Source organism: Scyliorhinus torazame, chromosome 5, assembly GCF_047496885.1.
Source record: "Scyliorhinus torazame isolate Kashiwa2021f chromosome 5, sScyTor2.1, whole genome shotgun sequence".
Taxonomy (NCBI): Eukaryota; Metazoa; Chordata; class Chondrichthyes; order Carcharhiniformes; family Scyliorhinidae; genus Scyliorhinus; species Scyliorhinus torazame.
Genome location: NC_092711.1, coordinates 163,107,686 through 163,129,504, shown reverse-complemented (window position 1 = coordinate 163,129,504; position 21,819 = coordinate 163,107,686). Strand labels below are relative to the sequence as shown.

The window sequence follows — 21,819 nt, the reverse complement described above, 5'->3', positions numbered from 1 at the left end:
GCTCCATGCAAGCGGGATCAGTGATATTGTTCCCAATGAGCGACCATGTGCTGGGAAGTCTTTGTGACGTCACAATGACGCCGTGCCTGAATCATCCAATAACAATTAGTCTGCTGCGCCCTGATGTCTCCGGGTTCCAGGCCGGGCGCGCGGACACGGGAACCCCGCCCCCACCGATTGTGTCCCCTCTTCCTGCACATTCTCGAGACAAGGTTTCGAGGCAATCGGCTGATACTCCGGCCAGAGTGAGATCTCTCACCCCCCCCCCCCCCCGGGACTGCGCATGTCCGGGGGGGGAGAAGAGAGAGAGAGAGAGGGGAAGTTGCGCATGGGCAGTGGAAAACCCGTCCCTTGAACTTCCTGCTGAGATGTTGACCAATGGGAATATGCTAACAACCGGAAGGACTTTGGTGCTCCAGCCAATCGAAGCACGAGCTTTGTGTTAATGAAGATTGAGCTTCACACAGGCTGAAACGGCCTCCTGTCTCCAACATCTGTGAGTAAAACACTTTCTTTTCTCCCCCTTTCCATTTCTTTTCTCATTCTGACCTTCAATTGGTGACTTGCAGCAACTGAAGGGAAAGGAAATGAATCCAGGGAAGGTGCAGATTCTGCAAAGGTTGGCCCAGGTCTCTCTCTCTCGCTTAAAGACATTGACATCCTTTCCTCCCTCAGCTTGACACATTTATTTGTCTGGCTAAAGGATGGTCTCTTTCCTAATGTTCACAATTAAAGGGCAGGTTTCCCCAGGAGATGGCTGACATTTAAGGAGACGGTAAATTAATATAGGACATAAATATGTCTACTGTTCTTATATGGTACAGATTGGATATATTATTTATGGTTCTGTAATATAGGAACATAGGAATTCAGAGCAGAAGTAGGCAATTCGGCCCCTCAAGCCTGCTCCGCCATTCAACCAGATCATGGCTGATTTCTTCCTGCTCACAAATCCACCTCCCTACCTGTTCCCATATCCCTTAAACCTGTTTTTAAAATCAGAAATATGTCTATCTCCTTTAAACCATTTAATGACTCAAACTCTACCTCACTATGCAGCAGCGAGTTCCACAAATTCACCACCCTCTGTGTGAAACAGGTCACAAAGAAGAAAGAAAAGTACAGGACAGGAACAGGCCATTCGGCCCTCCAAGCCAAGCCTGTACCGACCATGCTGCCCATCTAACCTAAAACCTTTTACACTTCCGTATCCCTCTATTCCTATCCTATTCACGTATTTGTGAAAATGCCCCTTAAACGTTACTATCATACCTGCTTCCACCAGCACCTCCTCTGGCAGAGAGTTCCAGGCACCCACTACCCTCTATGTAAAAAAAAAAAAGCTTCCCTCGCACATCTCCTCGAAACTTTGCCCCTCGTGCCTTCAACCTAAGTCCCCAAGTAATTGACTCTTCCACCCTGGGAAAAAGCTTCTGTCCATGCCCCTCATAAGTTTGTAAACTTCTATTAGGTTGCCCCTCAACCTTCATCATTCCAGTGAGAACAAACTGCGTTTATCCAACCTCTCCTCATAGCTAATGCCCTCCGTACCAGGTTACATCCTGGTACATCTCTTTTGTACCCTCTCCAAAGCCTCCACATCCTCTGGTCATGTGGCAACCAGAATTGAACACTATATTCCATGTGCGGCAACTAAGGTTCAGAAAGCTGCAACATGACTTGCCAATTTTTATACTCCATGCCCCAGCCGATGACTACCTTATCCACCTGCGTTGCCACTTTCAGTGATCTGTGGACCTGTACACCCAAATCCTGCTGCCTGTCAATACTTTTTAGGGTTCTCCCATTTACTGTACAGTTCCCACCTGTATTAGACCTTCCAAAATGCATTACCTGACATTTGTCTGGATTAAACTCAATCTGCCATCTCTCCACCCAAGTCTCCAACCGATCTATATCCTGCTGTAATCTCTGACAGTCCTCATCACTATCTGCAATTCCACCAAACTTTGTGTCTTCTGCAAACTTACTAATCAGACCAGTTACATTTTTCTCCAAATCATTTACAAACATCAAAGGCTCTGCAGAACACCACTAGTCACAGCCCTCCATTCAGAAAAGCACCCTTCCACTACTACCCTTCTATGACCGAGCCATTTCTGTACCCATCTTGCCAGCTTATCTCTGAGGAGACTTCACCTTCTGTACCACTCTGACATGAGGGATCTTTTCAAAGATCTTACTGAAGTCCATGTGGAAAACATCCACTGCCCTACCTTCAGCAATCATCTTTGTCACTTCCTCGAAAAACTCAATCAAGTTAGTGAGACACGACCTGCCATTCACAAAACCATGCTGCTCTCGCTAATACCTCCACTTACTTCCAAATGAGAGTAAATTCTGTATTGGAAAATCCTCTCCAATAATTTCCCTACCACTGGTGTAATTTCCTGGATTAATCTTGCTACCCTTCTTAAACAAAGGAACAACATTAGCTATTCTCCACCCCTCTGGGACCTCACCTGTAGGTAGTGAGGATACAAAAATTACAACGATTGCACCTCAGTTCTAAATCTACCGCCTCTCAAACTATACCTGTGACCTCTCATTCTAGATTTCCCCACAAGGGGGAACATTTGGTCTATGTTTACTTTATCAATCCCTTTTAGTATTTTATACACCTCGATCAGATCCCCTCTCATCCTTCTAAACTCTAATGAGTATAAGCCCAAAATGTTTATTCTCTCCTCATACGTCAACCCTTTCATCCCCGGAATCAATCATGTGAACCGCCTCTGAATTGCCTCCAATGCCACCACATCCTTCCTCAAATAAGGAAACAAATACAGGACACAATACTCCAGATGTGGTCCCACAAACACCCTGTACAATTGAAACAACACTTCTCTACTTTTCTACTCCAGTCCTTTTGCAATAAACGCTAACATTCCATTTGCCTTTTTAATTCCAGGCTGTACCTGCGTACTGACTTTCTGCGATTCATGAACAAAGACACCCAGATTCCTCTGCCCAAATGCATTTTGAATCTGCTTTCCATTCAGATAAAATTTGCCTTTCTATTTTTTTGGCCAAAATGGATAACCTCACACTTATCCACATTAACCTCCATCGCCAATGTTTGGCCCAATCTCTGAGTCTATCTACATCTGTCTGTAAAATCTTTATCTCCTCTTCACTGCACCCGATTCTACACCGGCGGCAGCACTTAGTCTCCCGAATGGAGAATGCAGCCCAGTATCTGTTTATTTACTCCATCAAAACACCTCAAGGTGAATTCTCCACCGGTGGGATTTTCTATTGTGTCGGCAGCACATCCCCGCCTGCAGTATTCCCGGCAGCATGGGATGGATATAATGGGAAATCCCATTGGCCAGCACCGGGAATGGAGAGCCCTACTGTCGAGAAACATGCGACTGGGGAGGTGGAGAATTCACTCCCTCAGATGGCCGGAATTCTCCGGGATGGCTTCAATGGGAAATCCCATCGACAAACAGCGGGAAGAAAGAATCCCGCCGCCCTTGAATGGCGCGCTGCTGAGAAACACGTGACTGGGGCACCGGAGCATCCAGCCCATTGAACACTTCGATTAACTCCCCCCAATCATTCCTGCTCCAAGAAGAATAAACCAACCTTCTTGCGTTTGTCCACGAAACAGAAGTTCCTCATTCCTTTTCTATATTTTGCATCATGTTCTGCCATCACATTGAGGAAATGAAACCTCACTTGTGATAAAATCCAGAGGGCCGGATCTTGAGGAGGTTCATACTGAGCAAGAAGAGACCTGGCTCAGGTCACTGCATTCAACAAATGGCTGAGGAGGAACAAGTTCTCAATAGTTAATGAGCAGCTAAAGGTGGATAGACGGGTGGGGCAATTACTTCTGTTTACAGTAGGACTATAAACCTATAAAGATAGCGCATTGTGAGAGACAAACAGTGATCGACACTGTTGGGCCTTAACCCAGCTGCAGTTGGGGCAGGCAACTAAAAACAGCTGCTCCCTTCTCTGCTGCCCACACAGATAATTTACAATAATCACTGACTTCACACCCCATGCTCATCCCTGCATCTGAGAGAGGTGATTGGATTTTAGACCCTTGAGCCTTGACAGCAAACCAAATCTCTCACTGATTTGCAATGTTTATTGCCTGCAATTAACAATCCAGATAAAATACATTTATTATTAATTCCAGTTGTGTAATATTGTGCTGTAGCTACGTTATATATTTCCAGTCATCTCTTCCCTCAGAGGGTTGTTAGTCTCTGGATTTCTCTTCCACAGGGACCAGTGGAGTTTGGGGGTCACTGAATATATTCACCGCTGAGATGGACAGATTTCTGATTGACGAGGGAGTCGAGGGTTATGGGGAACTGGCAGGAAAATGGAGAGAAAGCTGAGGTGAGGAGGGATTTCATCACCCAAGAATGTGGGGAATTCTCTCCCTCAGAGGATTGTGGAGTCATCAAGTATTTTCAGGTCAATGGGTTTCTAGATGATGAAGATATCAAGGAATATGGAGGATAGTGTGGGAAAATGGTGCTGAGGTAGATCGGCCAATTATCTCTAATGGATGAGCAGGCTCAATGGGCCGAATGGCCGACTGCAGAATCTATTGTGTCCTGCACAGGAAGCAGTGAGCATGGATCTGTCAATCAGCCTGAATCAGCACCTTCAGGAGAATTGGGAGGGTCAATATTCGGTACAGCAGAGTGAGAATGGAGGGAGAGAGAGTGTGTGGGATGGAGATTTACAGCTTTTGGGGAATGAGAGGAAAGAATGTTCCAGAGAAACTAGAATTGTCTGTTCTGAGTTTCTATTCTGTACTGACAGTGATGACATTTGTAAATTCCTTTTACAGGATATTAGAAGAGGAGGAATTATAGACAGAAATCTCAAACCAAACTTTACATCAAAATCTGATAGTCACTCAATTCCATGGGTCTGGAATATTACCAGCCTTTGATACTTGGAGGAGAAATGTTTCTCTGGTCTGTCTGCTTCAGAGGTTTTAAACATCGGTGTGACTGGAAAAGCACCGAGACACACACACCCGAGTGAGAGTGTTCCAGAGCACTGACTGTGAAAAGAGCTTTAGCCAGTTACACAGCCTGAATAAATACCATCACACCATTCACATCAGGGACAGACCGTACACGTGTTCTGTGTGTGGGCGAGGCTTCAATTGATTATCCAACCTGGAGAGACATAGGAGACCCAAAACATGGAGAAACTGTGGAAATGTGAGGACTGTGGGAAAGGATTCAGATACCCATCAGAGCTGGAGATTCATCGACGCAGTCACACTGGGGAGAGGCCGTTCACCTGCTCTCAATGCGGGAAGGGATTCACTGAGTTATCCAACCTACGGAAACACCAGCGAGTTCATACTGGGGAGAAGCCATTTACCTGCTCTCGGTGTGAGAAGGGATTCAGTAATTTATCCCACTTGCAGATACACTGGCGAGTTCACACTGGGGAGAGGCCATTCACCTGCTCTCAGTGTGGGAAGGAATTCAGTGAATCATCCACCCTGAGGGTACACCAACGTGTCCACACAGGAGAGAAGCCATTTACCTGCTCTTTGTGTGGGAAGGCATTCAGTAAATCATCCAACCTGCGGATACACCAGAGAGTTCACACCGGGGACAGACCATTCACCTGCTCTCACTGTGCGAAGGCATTCGGTGATCCATCCGCCCTGCGGAGACACCAACAAGTTCACAAGTGATTAAAGGGGTTTGATTCTGCTGTTATTGTTCCTGTTCTCAATTACATCAAGGGCTGGTGGCACAGTGGTTCGATCCCGGCCCCTGGTTACTGTCCGTGTGGTGTTTGCTCATTTTCCCCATGTCTGCGTGGCTCTCACCTCCACAAACCAAAGATGTGCAGTGTAGGTGAATTGGCTATGCTAAATTGCCCCTCAATTTTGAAAAAAAAAGAATTGGGTACTTTAAATTAAAAACAATTACATCCAGGGCTGCATTTTGTTCTTTCTGACATTTGGTCAATGGGGATTTAGAGTGTTTCATTTTGCTCGACTGTCTGGTGTCACGACTTTACCTCCAGTTGGCTGATGCTCTTTGAGCCTTGATGCAAATACCTGGTTTAAAATGTCACAAGGATCACAGGGTGAAAGGGTGTTTGGAAGTTTTTTTTAACATACGTTTAGAGTACCCACAGACAGTGACCCGGGGCAGGGATAGGGTGTTTGGAAGTGAGAAGATATTTAGTTTGCATTTCTGGGGGCGGCATGGTGACACAGTGGTTAGCACTTCTGCCTCACGGCCCGAGGACCCGGGTTCGATCCCGGCCCCAGGTCACTGACTGTATGGAGTTTGCACATTCTCCCCGTGTCTTCGTGGGTTTCACCCCTACAACCCAAAGATGTATAGGTTAGGTGGATTGGCCACACTAAATAGCCCCTTAATGAGAAAAAAATAGTTGGGTATTCTAAATTTATTTTAAAAGAAAAAAAATTAGATTACTGTATTAATTAGGCACCAGTCAGTACAGTAATAAGTAGTTTGTTTGACAGAAGGTTGTTCTGACAGTTTAGCATTCACTCAGTGCTGGGACGAGAAATGTTGTATGTCCTCAGTCGAATTACAACTAATGAATCAATCATGAATCAGTAGTTATAGTAAAAAATTGACTTTTATTAGTTGTAAAAATGTAAAAGCTAAATTGCTGTGTAATGAGGATAAATGTTCTGGCAAGATAGACCTTCAAACTCTGATTCGCCTCAACATTTGAAACTGTATGATTAATGGGATTGTGTAGAATCAGATAAAGCGATAGTCTGAAACAGTTCTATTGTATTCCTGTCTGAGATAATGAGAGAAGGTGGTGTCAGTAATTGGGGATCCAATTAAATTAATCCAGTGACCAAATTGACCAATGGCCATGTTACAACAGGCCCAACTCTGACGTGAGGTAATGGTCACTTTGGGGATTCTGAAGGTCTTCCTTGCTGGCCAAGTACTGAAGATTCCTGAGGCCGAGTTCCAAGGAAATTACTGTCAAAGAAGGAGCCAGACTCCCGAGGCTGAATTCCACAAGAATTCCTGTCAAAGAAGGAGCCAGAGAGGGTTACGCTTCTACAGACTGATCACCCACATGATGTTGTAAAAGTCAATGTCTTAAAGTTGTTCAGTAAACCTTTTTCATTTAATAAACTTATTTTTAAATGTTCTATCCAGAGAATTCTGCCTTTGCCTTAATTCATTAAAGTCTTGTCTGAACCAAAGTGAATTTATTAAATGGTATGTTGGAGATGACTGAAATCAATTAAGTTCCAGATAACAAGATCAGATAACATAAATCTTCAATTTAAAAACTTGCATTTCTACAGCGTCTTTCACAACCACAGGATGTCCCAAAGTGCTTTACAGCCAATTAAGTAATTTTGAAGTGTAACCACTGTTTTAATGTCAGAAACTCGGCAGCCAATTTACACACAGCAAAATCCCACACACAGCAATGTGATAATGAGCAGATGATCTGTTTTTAGTGATGTTTATTGAGGGATAAATATTGACCAGGACACCGGGGATAACTCCCCTGTTCTTCTTCAAAATAGTGGCTGTGGATATTTTTACATCCATTTGAGAGGGGTAGACAGGGCCTCAGTTTGACATCTTATTTGAAAGAAGGCTGTTCTGACAGTGCAGTACTCCCTCAGTGCTGGAACAAGGAATGTTGGATGTGATTTTTGTCCTCGGGTCCCTGGACTGGGATTTGATCCCACAACCTTCTGACTCAAGAGGTGAGAGAGCTGCCCACTGAGCCACGGCTGACACTATAGACAATGCAAAGTTAGAAAGGGAAAGTTATCCTTTAAAACTCCCAGGGTCACATAGGTCAGCCGACATGGCTCGCAAAGATTGGCCGATGTGGGTCGCAAAGTTCGGCCGTTGTGGGTCGTGAAGGTCGACCGGTTGGTAAAAATGGGTACTAGGTAAAAATGTTTGAAAAACACTGCCTTAGAGTGGCTCACTTTCTGTTAAAGAATCTGTCAACCCCTCTTAGCCGCTATCCTTAATGTGCATCAGTCTAATCAAGAAAAGTCAACAACAATCAAATATTTTTCCTGATAATAGTTTATTAATGAAACTGAACATGGTTATAAAAGGCAGAAAATGAGTTGAGGCTCAAAGACAGCCAGAGTAAAAGGATATTTACAATGTTCTGGATCCAAATGGTTTCTCTTTGGCTCCTCTGTTAGCTGTTCCTGTGACTCCCCACTTTGGGTGTAGGGCACATTCAGCCTGTTTGGGGATCGATGAGCATGGAAGCTCTACGTGTTTAGGTTTGGTGATGTCAGTACATTGTAGTCACTAAAAAGAGTGGTGGTGCCATGGAGAATAGTTGGAGTCAGCCACTTTATCATAATTGGCTGTTAGACTTCACCTCATTAACACATTTGTGTAATTAATAATCTGTACTGTACATAAGCTCGGTGATGAAATATCTTCAATAGCATCTACCTTTAAGTGTCAGATACTCTAACGTAGCTTTAGACTTGTATAACAGCTTTCAGGGCCACTGGATTTCTCGATGCACTTTCCAGCCAATGATGTACTTTCTGAACATAAGACCATAAGACATAGGAGTGGAAGTAAGGCCATTCGGCCCATCGAGTCCACTCCACCATTCAATCATGGCTGATTTCAACTCCATTTACCCGCTCTCTCTCCATAGCTCTTAATTCCTCGAGAAATCAAGAATTTATCAACTTCTGTCTTAAAGACACTCAACGTCCCGGCCTCCACCGCCCTCTGTGGCAATGAATTCCACAGACCCACCACTCTCTGGCTGAAGAAATTTCTCCTCATCTCTGTTCAAAAGTGACTCCCTTTTATTCAAAGGCTGTGCCCCCGAGTCCTAGTCTCCCCTGCTAATGGAAACAACTTCCCTACATCCACCCTATCTAAGCCATTCATTATCTTGTAAGTTTCTATTAGATCTCCCCTCAACCTCCTAAACTCCAATGAATATAATCCCAGTATCCTCAGACGTTCATCGTATGTTAGGCCTACCATTCCTGGGATCATCCATGTGAATCTCCGCTGGACCCGCTCCAGTGCCAGTATGTCCTTCCTGAGGTGTGGGGCCCAAAATTGCTCACCGTATTCTAAATGGGGCCTAACTAATGCTTTATAAAGCTTCAGAAGTACATCCCTGCTTTTATATTCCAAGCCTCTTGAGATGAATGACAACATTGCATTTGCTTTCTTAATTACGGACTCAACCTGCAAGTTTACTTTTAGAGAATCCTGGACTAGGTCTCCCAAGTCCCTTTGCACTTCAGCATTATGAATTTTGTCACCGTTTAGAAAATAGTCCATGCCTCTATTCTTTTTTCCAAAGTGCAAGACCTCGCACTTGCCCACGTTGAATTTCATCAGCCATTTCTTGGACCGCTCTCCTAAACTGTCTAAATCTTTCCGCAGCCTCCCCACCTCCTCCATACTACCTGCCCCTCCACCTATCTTTGTGTCATCGGCAAACTCAGCCAGAATGCCCCCAGTCCCGTCATCTAGATCGTTAATATATAAAGAGAACAGCTGTGGCCCCAACACTGAACCCTACGGGACACCACTCGTCACCGGTTGCCATTCCGAAAAAGAACCTTTTATCCCAACTCTCTGCCTTCTGCCTGACAGACAATCGTCAATCCATGTTAGTACCTTGCCTCGAATACCATGGGCCCTTATTTTACTCAGCAGTCTCCCGTGAGGCACCTTATCAAAGGCCTTTTGGAAGTCAAGATAGATAACATCCATTGGCTCTCCTTGGTCTAACCTATTTGTTATCTCTTCAAAGAACTCTAACAGGTTTGTCAGGCACGACCTCCCCTTACTAAATCCATGCTGACTTGTCCTAATCCGACCCTGCACTTCCAAGAATTTAGAAATCTCATCCTTAACAATGGATTCTAGAATCTTGCCAACAACCGAGGTTAGGCTAATTGGCCTATAATTTTCCATCTTTTTCCTTGTTCCCTTCTTGAACAGGTGGGTTACAACAGCGATTTTCCAATCCTCTGGGACTTTCCCTGACTCCAGTGACTTTTGAAAGATCATAATTAACGCCTCCACTATTTCTTCAGCTATCTCCTTTAGAACTCTAGGATGTAGCCCATCTGGGCCCGGGGATTTATCAATTTTTAGACCTCTTAGTTTCTCGAGCACTTTCTCCTTTGTGATGGCTACCATATTCAACTCTGCCCCCTGACTCTCCGGAATTGTTGGGATATTACTCATGTCTTCTACTGTGAAGACTGACGCAAAGTACTTATTCAGTTCCTCAGCTATTTCCTTGTCTCCCATCACAAAATTACCAGCGTCATTTTGGAGCGGCCCAATGTCAACTTTTGCCTCCCGTTTGTTTTTAATGTATTTAAAGAAACTTTTACTATCATTCCTAATGTTACTGGCTAGCCTACCTTCATATTTGATCCTCTCTTTCCTTATTTCTCTCTTTGTTATCCTCTGTTTGTTTTTGTAGCCTTCCCAATCTTCTGACTTCCCACTACTCTTTGCCACATTATAGGCTTTCTCTTTTGCTTTGATGCATTCCCTAACTTCCTTTGTCAGCCATGGCTGCCTAATCCCCCCTCTGATAACCTTTCTTTTCTTTGGGATGAACCTCTGTACTGTGTCCTCAATTACTCCCAGAAACTCCTGCCATTGCTGTTCTACTGTCTTTCCCACGAGGCTCTGCTCCCAGTTGATTTTCGTCCGTTCCTCCCTCATGCCCCTGTAGTTTAACTGTAACACCTTTACATCTGATTCTACCTTCTTTCTTTCAAATTGGAGATTGAATTCGACCATATTATGATCACTGCCTCCTAAGTGCTCCCTTACTTTAAGATCTTTAATCAAGTCTGGCTCATTACATAACACTAAGTCCAGAATGGCCTGTTCCCTCGTGGGCTCCATCACAAGCTGTTCCAAAAAGCCCTCCTGTAAACATTCAATGAATTCCCTTTCCTTGGATCCACTGGCAGCATTATTTACCCAGTCCACCTGCATATTGAAGTCCCCCATGATCACTGTGACCTTGCCTTTCTGACATGCACTTTCTATTTCGTGGTGCATTAAAGTCACTGTTGTGTAGGAAACGTGGCAGCAAATTTAGGCAAAACAAGATCGGAACATAGGAACAGGAGTATGCCCTTCAGCTCTTTGAACCTGCTGCCCAATTCTATAAGATCATTGCTAATCTGGCTGTGATCTCAATTCCACTTTCCTGTCTCACCCCCATAACCCTTGTCTCCTCTGTCAATAATCTGTCCAACTTTGCCCTGAATATATTCAATGACCCAGCCCCCACTGTTCTCTGGGGAAGAGAATTCCACAGACTAAACACCCTCTATGAGAAAAACATTCTCCTCAATCTCCGTCTGAATGGTGGTCCCCATATTGATAAACTGTGTCCCCTGGTTCTAGTCTCTCTCATATTTGGAAACATCTGCCTAATTTCCACCCTATTAAATCACCTCAGTCAGGATTGTAAATGTTTCTATAATATTACCACTCCTTCCTCTGAACTTCAGTGACTAAGGACCTAACATGGTCCACCTTTCTGCATAAGAGAAGCCCTTCATCCTGAGAATGAGTCGAGTGAACCTTCTCTGAACTGCTGTTAACACAATTATATTTTTGTGTTTCAAAAAAAGTGAAGAACTAGTGCACAATATTCCAGATGTGGTCTCACCAAGGACCCGCACAGCTGTAACTTTCATTCCCCTTGTGGGAACACTAATATTCCAGTTGTTTTCCTAATCACTTAATGTACCTTCATGTTAACATTTTGTGATTCCTGTACCAGGACACCCAGATCCCTCTGTAACACTGAGTATTGAAATCGCTCTCCATTTAAATAGAATTGTGTTTCTCTATTCTTCTTGCCAAAGTGAACACAGTCAAGCTTCCCCACATTATATTCCATCCTGCAAATTGTTGCCCACTCACTTAACCTGTTTGTATCTGTTTGTAGTCTCCCTACAACCTATTCACAGTTAACAAAATCCCACAAACAGCAATAGGATAATAACGATCTGTTTTAGTGATGTTGATTGAGGGATATATATTGACCAGGACACCGAGATTAATTCCCCTGCTCTTCTTCAAAAAGAATGATGTGGGATATTTTATATTCACCAAAGGAGGAAAATGGAACCACAGTTTCACACATTATTTGAAAGATGGCACCTCCAAAAGAGCAGCACTCCCTCAGCATTGCACTTGAGGGCAGCCGTGGGGTTTGTTCTCCAGTCCTGATTGAGAAATTAACCCAGCACCTTTGGAATTCAGAGGCAGGAGTGTTATCCACTGAGCCTGACTGACAGTGAAGGTGAAGAAGACTGGGAGGAAACATGTGGAGCATCAAAACCATCACAGACCAGGTGGACCTTATGGCATGTTTATTTGATGTCCATTCTATGTCATTTCAATCAGTGGAACATTTCAGACTTGGAATTGTTGATTTCACACCAATGGATTTGTTTGGGTGCAATGCTGAAAGTGAACTGTTTTATTGTAAAATAATTGCAGCTGAGAGTCCCTCAATGAATGTGGAGAGATCACAGGCAGCAGTTCTTAAAAAGACACTGATCACCCAGCAAGCAGCAGACCCAACTGAACTACAGGAAGGACATGACACAGGATGTGCAATTCAAATTTGGTTCATTTGACCTAAATCCAGAATTTTAAATTCCATCTCAGTTCCAGGGGTCTCTAACATCAGCAAAAATAGGCCCCAATCTTCAGCACCAATAAGGTTTGGTACAGCAACAACAGCAGAATCAATCTTCGTCTCAAACAATAAATCTGTGTCCCCAATCTCTACCTCCTCCCTACCTGTTGTAACACTACTTCATCCCACTATCCTCCTCCTACTTTCCCCCCAATTCTCCTTCCCTGAAGGTGCTGGCTCTCGGGTTCAGTTCACATTCACCTATTCCCTCCCCAATATGTCACCCAGGTGTCTCAATCTTTACACCCTGAAGTTAACAAACTGTTCTGCAAAGGGAGACGTCACAGTTAAAGCTAGTGACTTTGTGTCAGGGTTGGGTCACTGCTCCCTCCCGGACCCCCACTTTTCATCCCAGTCCCAGGAGTTTGGAGACTGGGCTCCAGATGAGTAATGGCGGTCACGGCTCCCACAATTCCTCGCACTCGAGAAACGGTTCTATCCGCCATGCGGGCGGCCCGGGACTGCGCATGTGCGGAGAAGAGTCAACAACCTGACCTTCCTGCTGAGGTGTTGACCAATTGGAACAATTGGTGGATCGGAAGGACTCTGGTCCTCCAGCCAATCAGTGCGCGGGATTTGTATGAATGAAAATTGAGTTTCACAGACTGAAACTTCCTCCTGTCTCCAACATCTGTGAGTAAAACACTTTCTTTTCTCCCCCGTTCCATTTATTTTCTCATTCTGACCTTCAATTGGTGACTTGCAGCAACTGAAGGGAAAGGAAGTGAATCCAGGGAGGGTGCCGACTCTGGAAAGCTAGGCCCAGGTCTCTCTCCCTTAAAGACATTGGCATCCTTTGCTCCCTCAGCTTCACACATTTATTTGTCTGGCTAAAAGGATGGTCTCTTTCCTAATGTTCACAATTAAAGGGTTGGTTTCTCCAGGAGATGGCAGACATTTAAAGGGACAGTAAATTAATATCGGACAGAGATATGAAATGAAATTAAATGAATATGACAAGATATGTCTAGTGTTATATAATACAGATTAGATATATTGATGGTTCTGTAATAAAGTGCATTTAATATTATTTCTAGCTGTGTAATATTGTACTATAGAGGGCAGCATGGTGGTGCAGTGGTTAGCACTGCTGCATTACGACATTGGCGACCCGGGTTCGGTCCCAGCCCTGGGTCACTGTCCGTGTGGAGTTTGGACATTCTCCCTTGTCTGCGTGGGTCTCACCCCCATAAACCCAGAAAGATGTACAGGATAGGTGAATTGGCCACGCTAAATTGCCCCTTGATTGGAAAAGAAATTAATCGGGTACTCTGAATTTAATTTTTTTTAAATACATATATTGTACTGTCGCTACATTATATATTTCCAATCATCTCTTTCCTCGGAGGGTTGTTACTCTCTGGATTTCTCTTCTACTGGGATCAGTGGAATTGAATATTTTCAAGGTTGAGTTCTACCAATTTCCGTTTGACAAGTGAGTCGAGGGTTATGGGGAATAGGCAGGAAAATTAAGAATTCTCTACCCCAGAAGAGTGTGGCGCCTCAGTCATTAAGGATTTGCAAGATAGAGATTGATAGGTTTCTAGATGTTAAAGATATCAAGGGATATGGGGCATAGTGCGGGAAAATGGTGTTTATGTACATCGGCCAACAATCTCATTGAATGGCTGAGCTGGTCCAAAGGGATGAATGGCCGATTGCAGCTCCTATTTCTTATGAGCCTCTCAGTCCGAGAGATGACGTGGTCGGCGTGGATGGGTTGATCAGCCTGGATCAGCATCTTCAGGAGAATTGGGAGTGTGAATATTAGATACAGCAGAATGAGAATGGAGGGAGAGTATGTGGGATGGAGATTTACAGCTTTTGGGGAATGAGAGAGGAAAGAATGTTTCATAGAAACTAAAATTGTCTGTTCTGAATTTCTGCCCTGCACTAAATGTGATGTCTGTTGTGAATTCCACTTACAGGATATTAGAAAAGGAGGAATTACAGACAGACATCTCAAACCAAAAGTCCAGATCTCACAGAGTCACTCAATTATTAGGTTTGTGACTATCAACAGCCTTATAATCTGGAAGGAGAAATGTTTGTCTACTTCAAAATATTTTAAACATCCGTGTGACTGGAAAGCACTGAGACCCACAAGCACCTGAGTGAGTGTGTTCCAGTGCACTGACTGTGGAAAGAGCTTTAACCGGTTTCACAGCCTGAATAGTCATCGTACCATTCACAGCGGGGAGAAATCATCCACATGTGAATGGTAAAGGCTTCAACTGCTTGTCCAACCTGGAGAGACACTAGGGCAACTGCACCATGGAGAAACCGTGGAAATGTAGGGATTGTGAGAAGAGATACAAAGCACCATCAGAGCTGGAAGCTCATCGACGCAGTCACACCGGGGAGAGGCCATTCACCTGCTTTCAATGTGGGACGGGATTCATTCTGCAATCCCATCTGCACAGACATCAGCGAATTCATACTGGGGAAAAGCCATTCACCTGCTCTCAGTGTGCGAAGTGCTTCAGTGATTCAACCACTCTGCAGAGACACCAGCGAGTTCACACTGGGGAAAAGCCGTTCACCTGCTCTCAGTGTGTGAAGGGATTTACTCAATTATCCAGCCTGCGGACACACCAGCGAGTTCACACTGGGGAGAAGCCATTCACCTGCTCTCAGTGTGTGAAGGGATTTACTCAATTATCCAGCCTGCAGATACACCAGCGAATTCACACTGGGGAGAGACCATTCATCTGCTCTCAGTGTGAGAAGGGATTTCGTGATTCATCGCACCTGCAGAGACACCAGCGAGTTCACAAGTGATTACAGGGGTTGGATTCTGATGATTTTGTTTCTGCCCTCATTTACATCCAGGACTGCATTTCGTTCATCTGACAGTTGGTAAATGGGATTGGTCGGAACTTTGCCTTTTGCTGGACTAACCGGTCTGACTAATTTGCCTCCAATGGGCTGATGCTTTTTGGGCCTTGTTGTGATTTTGGCTTCAAATTGCACATGGATCACAGAGTGAACGGGGTTTGGAAGTTCGAAGATAATTATTTCTCATTTCTGTTTGGAAACTCCCAAAGCATGCCATGTTGCCATGAGGATGGCTATGGTGTTTACATGGTTCTTTTGTCTAATTTATCTGGGTGTTTCTCACAGAAGGAAACTATCGGTATGAGAGGCATGTTGTCTGAGGTGCACTGAGAAACTACATTAAATGGTACATTCAGAGATAGGCAGTAGCTAATATTTAAGGAATTATTACATATTGACCAAGGGGTCAGTTAGCACAGCGAGCTGGACGGCCGGTTCGTGATGCGGCATAATGCCAACAGCGTGGCTTCAATCCCCCGAGCGGCTTCGGTTATCTATGAAGGTCCAGCCTTGTCAACATTGCCCCTCAACTCAGGTGTGGTGACCCTCAGTTTAAGTCACCACCAGTCAGCTCTCTCTCTCTCAAAGGGGAGAGCAGCCGATGATCTTTTGGGAATTTTAGCGACTTTAAGTTCAAATATTTACATCAAATATATTCCTTTCAGAAACAAAAATCAAACAGGAAAAGTGATGCAAACGTGGCAACAAGAAAGTTAAAGATTCCATTTGATCAAAGGAAGGGACCCATAAAGTGGACAAAATAGTAGTAAGCCTGACGTTTCAGTGGCAGCACGGAGGCGCAGTGGTTAGCACTGCTGCCTCACGGCGCCGAGGTCCCAGGTTCGATCCCGGCTCTGGGTCACTGTCCGTGTGGAGTTTGCACATTCTCCCCGTGTTTGCGTGTGTTTCGTCCCCACAACCCAAAGATGTGCAGGGCAGGTGGATTGGCCAAGCTACATTGCCCCTTAATTGGAAAAATGAATTGGGTACTCTAACTTTAAAAATAAAAAGCCTGAGGTTTCGGAACTTGTTTAGAATTCAGCAAAGGAGGATCAAGAAACTGATAAAGAGAAAATAGAATATGAGAGCAAACTGGGGAGAAACATAAAAAACGCCTGAAAAAGCTCCTGTAGGAATGTGAAAAGGAAAAGATCAGCAAAGACCAATGTGGGTCCAGTCCAGGCAGAGCCAGGAGTGTTTATAATGGGAAATAAGGAAATGGCAGAGAAACTAAACAATGTGTCTGTCTTCATGGACGAAGATACAAAAATTGTCCAAAAAACACTAGAGAACCAAGGGACCAGTGAGCACGAGGGACTGAAAGAGATTAGTATTAGTGAAAAAATAGTATTGGAGAAATTAATGTGATTGAAAGTTAATAAATCCCCAAAAGCTGATACTCTACATCCCAGAGTGTTGAAAGAGGCAGCTGTAGAGATAGTGGATACATTGGTGATCATCATTCACAATTCTATAGATTCTGGAATCGTTCCTGCAGATTGGAAGGTGGTAAATGGTAAATGGTGGTAACTATTTAAGGAGAGAGAGAAAACGGGGAACCACAGACCCATTAGCCTGACATCAGCAGGAGGGATAATGCTACAATCTATCATAAAGGATGTGATAAGGTACGAATTAGGAGCAGCAGTAGGCCACCCGGCACCTCGAATGGCCTACTGCTGCCCCATTTCATCTGATCGTAGTATTTTTGTGAATCTTTGTTGCACCTTCTCCAAGGCCTCGATTTCCTTTTCCTAAATGGCGATCACAAATGTTTACAGTACTGCCTGTGTAATCTAACCCTGGTTCTAAACAAGTTTAACGTATTGAACAATTCGATCCCTCGAAAATGGAATCTTATTTTGGGGCCCCACACTTTAGGAAAGATGTGAAGTTCTCGGAGAGGGTACAGAGGAGATTTATGAGAATGGCACCTGGGATGAGGGGCGTCAGTTAATTGGAATGACTGGAGCAGGTGAAATTTCTCTCTATAGATCTATCCCTTTTCATTTATATCCCTCAGGTGCCCCCCCCCCCCCCAACTTCCTTTGGGAAACATTCCAATATCTCTGCTTCGAATCCACCCGTCGGAAGTATTTCCACTGGTATTTACCACTTTTCTTTCAGTGCAAATGCGGCTCAGAAAGCACAGAAGGAGCCCAATCCACCCCTTGTGCCCATGTTGACTCTGAACATTATACATAACAAGGTCAAGGAAGCCATTTTAAACTCTAATATATGACAGGAACTTTTAGTTCAAAAGTTAACACTGTATCAACCTACATGCTTGAATAAGCTGCATAGCAACAGAAATTGTTCAAACTAAGAATTTCTTTTATCATTTTGATCAGCTACACAACATTATGTTTTGTCCAATCTGGCATCAAGTATAAGGCTGATACTTCAATCTGATCACGATGAGGAAGAAAGAAAGCTATTATCTTCCAAACTTGTCTTTTTAAATCAGTGGATCTTGTAGTAACCAAATGTATTAATTAAAGATCACTGTACTAATTAGCTACCTGTCAGTCACAGATGATTGAAAAAGTACTGAGCCTTAATTGAGCTGCAATTAATGAATCCGTAATTCTATTAAAAGACTGAGTTTTATTTGCTGTAAACATATACAACCTTAATTGCTGTGTATGTAAAGAGCGTGCAATGAAGGGGTGGCATGATGGTGCAGTGGTTAGCACTACTGTCACATGGTGCCGAGGACTTGGGTTCAATCCCTGCTCCAGGTCACTGTTTGCATGGGTCTGACCCCCACAACCCAAAAGATGTGCAGGGTAGGTGGATTGGCCACGCTAAATTGTCCCTTCATTGGAAAAAATGAATTGGATACTCTAAAAATTTATTTAAAAAAAGAATCTTCAATGAAGATAAATGTACTGGCAAGAGAGACCTTCAAGCTCTGATTAGTCTCAACATTTCAAACGGTATGAATAAGGAATTGTATAGAAACAGATAAAGGGATAGTATGAAACAGTTCTATTGTATTCCTGTCTGAGATAATGAGAGAAGGTGTTAGTAATTGGGGATCCAATTAAATTAATCCAGTGACCAAATTGAACAATGGTCATGTTACAACAGGCCCAACTCTGACGTGAGGTAATGGTCACTTTGGGGATAAAAGTACAGTTTTTGACGGTCTTCCTTGCTGGTCAAGTACTGAAGACTTCCGAGGCCGAGTTCCAAGGAAATTACTGTCAAAGAAGGAGCCAGAGAGGCTTACGCTTCTAAAGACTGATCTCCCACATGAAGTTGTAAATAGTTAATTTCTTAAAGTTGTTCAGTAAACGTTTTTCATTTAATAAACTTCTTTTAAAATTTTCTATCCAGAGAATTCTACCTTTGTCTTAATTGTTTAAAGTTTTGTCTGACCCAAAGTGAATTTATTAAATGGTAAGTTGGGGGTGACTGAAATTAGTTAAGATGCATAAAATAAGATCAGATGACAGAAGACTTCAATTTTAAAATTTTCATTTCTATAGCGCCTTCCACAACCACTGGATGTCCCATAGTGCTTTGCAACCAATGGAGTGCTTTTTGAAAAACTCTTTATTTTAATTTTCTCACGCCACACAGAAACAAAAGGTTAAAATGGTTCGAATTGTCCACATCAATCATTGGCATTGTTGACAGAAATATAAAAGACACAATATAACAAAGTCACTTTTAGTTTTGAGAATCAAGTTACACGCACAGACAGGTGTCGATACAGCAGATAAACAAGAGTTTGATGATGATACTGGTCCGTATAAAAGTTGCTTCCTTACATCGAGCATCAGGGAAAAATGGCCACGGAAATAGATGGGAAAACACTTTTTTTTTTAAAAGGCAAATAAAATGTATATAATGAGTGGGGCTGGGTTGGGGGCGGGAGTGCTCTCTGTGGTTTAATTCATATGAATAATCCCGTTACTGGCAATCACCTTTGAAATAATGTTTGGCTCTGGGAGCGGAATGCATGCGGGATTCTGTCCATCTCAAATCGCTCTCTGACTTCAGATCACCAAGTTTCACAGGTTGGGGGAATGGGTTTCAGCTATTTGAGGACAACACCCTTCATGACAGCCAAACTTGTAAAAGATTGTGTTGTTTTCTTCTTTCCATCCCTTCTGGAATTGTCCCTCACAGAGCAGCTGGAGGAGGGTCTGTGGGATGTCCATGTGCAACACCTCAGCCAATGTTTTGAATATCTTATCCCAATCTCTCTCAAATTTGGCCACGATCAGCATGTGTGGAAGTAGTGATTTCCTGCAGTCTTTCCAGTAACTACTTATAGAGGAGGAACCAATTCTTACAGTAATAGGTGGTCTTCAGAAGTAGCTCGGAATGAGCTTCCATTTATATTCCCTCCGGATATTTGGTCGGTGACGAGTTGGTCTCAGGACAAGTTTGATCCCAGTCTTCCACTGGTATCTCCTGTTGCAGTTCAACCGCTGCAAGCGCTGGAAGCCATCCTGTTAAACATGCCCAAAATGGGACTCTGTTTCTTTTCCATGAAATTGCCCCCTTCATGTTTGCAAAGAAAATGTTGTATCAGTACGTATGCTAAAAATGTTAATATTTGGAAGGCCAAATTCCCATCTGATCTGCTCAAAAGATTTTGGAGTATCTGCTGAAATATCTGGTGAAGGTGAGGCAATATTCAGACCATTTCTTAAAAAGTCCTTATCGTGCGTGGAGAGTATTAAATATTTTATAGACCCAATGGTGGTCAGAGCCGAAATTGAACCAGTTAAATGGAATGATTTCTGAATTTCTTTCCAAATATTGTTAGTCAATCTGGCATTCACTCATTCTGCAATCCCTTAAGCTGTTACCCAGAAATGGCAGTGCTGTTAATGGAAGTTGGGACGCAGGTTTCTCCAGGTTCAGCCACCGTGTGTCTACGCTGTCTGTTAACCAAGCTGTCACAGATTATAGTTGAGCTGCCCAAAAACGGGAGATCAGACAATGTAGCAAATTGAATGTAGATTCAGGAATCTGAACAGGTAACATCTGGAACAATCCGGGGAGGACATTCATCCGAATACCTTCAATTCGTCCTAACAGAGAGAGTGGTCGGCTCAGCCACTCATCCAGACCACTCTTCATATGGCTAATGATACAAGTGTAATTTGCTCCATATATTCTATCGATTGTTGGTGGGACAAGAATACTGAGATATTTAGTGTCCAACTGCCATTTAAAGGCACTTTGTGTCTCAATATGGTTGGGATTTGTCCACCATTGCTTCAATTTTTTTTAACATTAACTTTATAACCTGAGTCACAGCCTACCTTTTAAATACTCTCTTTCATAGAAAATATGGATGTTGCAGGATCTGATAAGTAAAGCAGGATGTCATCAGCATGGAATGACAACTGGTGCTTTTCTTCTCCAGCTAGAACCTCTGTATGTCCGTCTTGTCTCTCACCATTTGTGCTCAGTGTTCTTTCCATAAGTGAACAGAAGAGGGGGACAGAGACCAACCCAGTCTTGTCCCCCTCTCTAGCCCAAAGACTTCAGTAATATGACTGTTCACACGAACAGAGGCCCCTGGATTTGAATAGAGGACCTGGGCCCATGTCACAAAGTTGAGTCCAAACTCCAGGCTGGTGTAAAGTCTGAAATCGGTACACCCATGATATTTGATCAAATGTCTTTTCAGCGTCTAAAGATAAGGTCATGGCCTCAACTCCATTCCCTTGGGCATGGGTCATGATGTTAAGGAGCCTGTGGAGATTGGCTCCAGAGTAATACCCAGTTTGGTCTGGGTGTATAACCTCAGTTAGTATCCTGTTTACTCTATGGGCCAGTATTGTTGTTAGAACCTTCAGGATACAATTAAGTTATGATATGGGGCGATGTGACCCACACTCTGTTGGGTCTCTCCCCTCCTTATGAATGACCGTTATAATTGCATCTCTCCATGAAGGAGTCAATGATCCAGTTTCTAATGAGTGACGATAGGCCTGCTGAAGTAAAGGTGGATGTATGTCTTTAACCGTTTTATAAAATTTGTTTATGTCGCCATCCAGGCCAGGGCTTGCTTTTTAAAATATAAATTTAGAGGACATAATTATTTTTTTCCCAATTAAGGGGCAATTTAGTCTAATGCACGAGAGGAAAAGAATACCTGGTTTGCCCAGGATCTGCCCAGCTTACTGTGGTCTGTGTCTGACAAATGTGTTTCTTGTAAAAATGCAGTTTTGCAGCTCAGATGTTTCAACTGACAGAGCATCTTTT

The 21,819-nt window shown here is 43.5% G+C and overlaps 2 long non-coding RNA genes across 2 annotated transcripts; both read left to right on the top strand.

The window, feature by feature from the left end:
- The first annotated feature begins 281 nt into the window (after window positions 1–281).
- LOC140420366 (uncharacterized) lies at window positions 282–7,185 on the top strand. The gene is made up of 2 exons (XR_011946317.1): window positions 282–496; window positions 4,841–7,185. It is a non-coding gene; the product is annotated as an uncharacterized lncRNA (long non-coding RNA).
- A 5,154-nt stretch (window positions 7,186–12,339) lies between these two features.
- LOC140420370 (uncharacterized) lies at window positions 12,340–18,928 on the top strand. Its single transcript, XR_011946321.1, has 2 exons — window positions 12,340–12,394; window positions 14,673–18,928. It is a non-coding gene; the product is annotated as an uncharacterized lncRNA (long non-coding RNA).
- The last annotated feature ends 2,891 nt before the right edge of the window (window positions 18,929–21,819 follow it).